This window comes from Scleropages formosus, chromosome 9 (assembly GCF_900964775.1).
Source record: "Scleropages formosus chromosome 9, fSclFor1.1, whole genome shotgun sequence".
NCBI lineage: Eukaryota > Metazoa > Chordata > Actinopteri > Osteoglossiformes > Osteoglossidae > Scleropages > Scleropages formosus.
In genome coordinates, this window is record NC_041814.1 from 25,380,150 (window position 1) to 25,384,844 (window position 4,695).

Genomic DNA, 4,695 nt, shown 5'->3' on the forward strand with positions numbered 1-4,695 from the left:
CCCGCGCGGATCCCAGCTTAAAGATGCCTCGAAGTGTCTCTTTGGCTTTTCCTGTTCCACAGTTATTATTAACACGTTCTCCTCTGAATCTGGGACTAACGACAACGACGACAACAACAACAACAATAATAATAATAAGAAGAAGAAGAAAAAGAATTAGAAAAAGAAGATGAAGAAGAAGAAGAAGAAGAAGAAAAAAAAAACTACCACCAGCAGTGATCGATAATGGCTGCTTGTTGTATAATAAAAAAATCTGCGAAATGTTCACTAGGGTTTACTTAGTCCATAAGGGACTAGATTAAGGGATTGCCTTCACCTTTTTGACCTAAAAATACTAACTGCATAAAAAAACAGCTACCAGCAAAGATTTCAGTTATTCATTGGGAAATATGTTCGCTTGTTCTCCTTCTGTATGGGTGGGTTTGCTCCAGGTGCTCTGGTTTCCAGAGTCCAGAGGTGTGTGTTTCAGGTGAATTAATCATTGTGTGTGTGTGTGTGTGTGTGTGTTCTTGCCCTCTGACAGAATAGTGTCCCACCCAGGCTGTACCCTGGGGGCAGGAGCCTATCCTGGAAACACAAAGTTTTCCGCATAGGCTCCGGCCCGCCGTGTCCCTTCTGTACCAGCGGTTAATGATGAGAAGGGAAGTACTGCTGGATCAAAAGTTACAGTACAATATCAACACAGCGCTCCCCTATGGAATTCACACAATATGAATTATGAAGCAGCTCAGGTGTTATTCAGGAACAGCGGGTATCCATATGACAACTTCATAATGCGTAGGATGCACAGTTTTAATTATCATTCTTGAAATAATGATGTTATTACAGGAGAATGCTGAGCTTTGAGTACATAATTACTCATGGTTATGAAACCTTCATGTCAATGTGGTTTTTATTATCTTCCTCCATATAACCAGTGATCCTTAATTGCAAATGCAAACAGTTGTTAGCAAACTGTGGGTTAGTAAATTGTATAAATCAGTGACATATCCGGGGTCACGGGTTCCAACTGATTAAGATGAGTGTGCAACACTGTCACAGAGGAAATGTTGTAAAAATTTCATATCCTATAGCTCGGCGCAGACAGTATATTACGCGGGGCAATAAAGAGGAGCTAAACCATACAGTAAATTCCGGGACAGTTGAAGGAAGTGAACAGGAAGCAGCTCGTCCGCATCGGCAGAGAGTCACGGCTGTGACTTGTACACAGAGGAGAGAATCTGTAACTGGTACTGAAATAACCCACGTTGCCATTATTCGAACCCGGGGTCAGATCAGGTCACCGATGATATCCGGGGCACAGTGCGGCCACCAAGGAAAAACGGTGCTCAGGGTATTCAGGTGTATCCAAGGGTCCCGACGAAGTAACAGAGCGGACCCCATAGGTGGCGGACCACCTGTTCGGCATGTTTCCACTGAGCCAGCGGGGAGGAGACACAGATGGCCCCTGCGCTGTTTTGAGCACAAAGCGGCGTGGTGTTCAGAGCTTGCCGGAGCTTTCCGTGCAGGATGCAAGACACGGCCTGGAAAACCTCCCGACCGCTCTCTTCTAATTTGCCCGTCCAAGTGCCTGCCGGTCCAGCTTCTAAATTAAATAGGCCAACCCTTAAAATAGTATCGGAGCGCCACACCAGTGAGCAAAGTGCTGTCACCGAAAAGCCCTTTGAGAGCGAAAGTCTGCTAGAAGGTACAGGGGTCGGTCAGCCTGATGAGCCTTATTTCCCACACAGTGTGGATGTGTGTCCAGTGCCTGTTGACACTTCCTGGAGTCTACTTACTTATTTCACTAATTATTCATTATTACTATATTAACGCTTTAGTTTATCATTAGGATTTACGTTCAGGAGTTTTAGGGACAGCTGGTAGCGTAGTGGTTAGAGCTACTTGCTTTGTATCCAAAGGTCGTTCAGGCCCTTGAGCAAGGTACTTACGCTAAACTGCTCCAGCAAAAATTACCCAGCTGGATAAACGGGTAAATAACTGTAACCTTAACATTGTAAGTCGCTTTGGAGAAAAGTGTCAGCTAACTATGTAATTTATTATTAACTCTTGTTTTATCATTAGGATTCACTTTTAATTATTCTTTACTTTTTCTTCATAATATTACTCACTCGAGGGGGTGCGGTGGCGCAGTGGGTTGGACCACAGTCCTGCTCTCCGGTGGGTCTGGGGTTCGAGTCCCGCTTGGGGTGCCTTGCGACGGACTGGCGTCCCGTCCTGGGTGTGTCCCCTCCCCCTCCAGCCTTACGCCCTGAGTTGCCGGGTTAGGCTCCGGTTCCCCGTGACCCCGTATGGGACAAGCGGTTCTGAAAATGTGTGTGTGTGTGTGTATTACTCACTCGATGGTATTAATATATGTCTTTTGCTTTTATTCCTTTATTTGTTACTTGTATGCCTTGCCTTTGTCTGCTGTGGAAATTTCTAGAAGACCACATACATCTGTTTAATGGGACTTGGTGTGTTTTTCGAATAGATAAGTGGGGTATGTATATAAGCACGGTGCAGAGACCGTGGCTCGGCGGCTGTCTGCGATGGGGTATCGTGGGGAAACTCCGCACAACTGTAATAAACCATTTCCAAGCTTCTTTGTGCCTCATTACCGAAATGCCAAAGAACTGGGAATTGTCTGAAAAGATCAGTTTTTATTCCATATGGTTCCTAAGGCTGACTTGTGATCAGCTCTGGCGCAGCCGGACGTGCGGTATCTCACAAAGGATGGGCAAACAAACATACTAAAAAATAAAGGAACCACAGTGGAAATATAATCCCCATCTAACTGAGTAGAAAAGAATAAATGCAAATTATGGGATGAACCTTAATGTAATTTTCTAGTCCATAGTAACAGGCAGCTGAGTGTAACTCCCAGAAAAACAGCATCGTTCTCATTAAAATACATAAAGAGTCCAATGTCATCAACAAGTAGACAACTGCGAATGGCTCTGAGAGTTAATAATAAATACTCTTCATACAGCCCAAAGGAAGGGGAGCAGTGTAAATATTGCATGGCCACGGCGGTGGCTTCATTTACTGTCTCTGTCTTGGGTTCATCATGGGTTCATCGTGGATTACCACGGTACCTTCCTGGTGTGAAAACACACCTGTCACCAAGAGCCTGGGGAAAGGGAGGTGGGGGCAATAATCGGAGAGAGAGGGTGAAATACTGCAGCTTGAAAGTCGGACGCAAACAGAATTCGAAACGTCCTTCCCGGTCTTGCCCCCGGGAGACACCAGCCATGACATCGTAGCGGAGACGGTGAGAGCAGGACTCTGACCTGTCCTGTTGGCACTCGACCCCATTTGGGAATAGGACCAAACACACTAGCGTTACTGTAGGTCTTCTTCGTACCCAGTTTATGCAAATGGGCTCTTAAATAACACATGAGTCACACTCAGGAAGAGTGAAGATACAAAGAGTAGCGCACTGGTCATACTTTCTTTCTAGAACCTGCTCTTTAATGACCTGATACAGGCAGTTGGTAGTGCAGAGGTTAGAGCTGCTGCCTTTAGACCCTGAGGTTGCAGGTTCAGTTCCTGCCTGAGTAAGTAAGAGTTTGCATGTTCTCCTTGTGTATCTGTGGGTTTGCAGCAGGTGCTCTGGTTTCCTCCTACAGTCCAGAAGCATGTGTTTCAGGGGGATTGATCATTGTGCATGTGAGTGATTGCCCTCTAATAAAGTGGTGTCCCACTTGGGGTGCAGCCTGTGGGCTGGAGCCTATCCTAGAAATGCAGGATTACAGTACTTGCCCTAGTAAAAAGTTACCCAGCTGTAAAAATGTGTAAATAACTGTAGGTCTCTTAACAATGGCAGCTGCTTTGGAGAAAAGCATCAGCTAAATTTAAATGATCCTTTTTTTCTTAACAGCAGTGTCCCAAATTTGGGAATGATGGACATTGACAGGAGAAGAATCGACTCTCGGTGCAGAAGCATTAAACAGGAGCTCAGGCCACAGCTATCTGGGTTATCCGTTAATGGGCATATTGAAACCCAACGCCGGGGGCCACTCTTATGGCAGTGATGCCTGATGGGGGGTCACCGGGTCATCAGCATGAAACATCTGTCAAAGATGGAGTGTGCCATGTGTCACGGGTGGGGGGGTCATTCAGGCATCACTGGCCAGCACTTGCTTCAGTGGTACACTGCCAGGCGAGTGTGTGTGAGTCATCTAAAGAGAAGGGGACACATTTTCCCCCCTTCCTGTGTTCACGTCTCCAGCTGTTCCTTGAGTCTTGAGGCTTTGTGAAGAGCGCTCTCATGTGGTGGCACCCTGGTAATGCAGAGTGGTGACCAACCCTGCTTTTCATCCTGGATTTAGAGTCAGCTTCACACAAGAAATCATTTGGAAAAACAAACTATTTATAGTACAAACCTTCGTATTTTAGTTAAAAGAGAAAACATGAATTTTAAAATATGTTATCACATTTTTTACAAAAAAGATCATTACCAGAAGTACACACACACACACATTCTGAAACATCAGTTTATCGCAAGGCACCCCAAGCAGGACTCGAGCCCCAGATCCACCAGAGAGCAGGTCCTGGCCAAATCCACTGCGCCACTGTGCCCCCATTACCAGAAGTACACACACACTTTCCAAACCACTTGTCCCATATGGGGTTGCGAGGAACCGGAGCCTAACCTGGCAACTCAGGGCGGAAGGCTGGAGGGGGGGACACCCAGGATGGGACGCCAGTCCA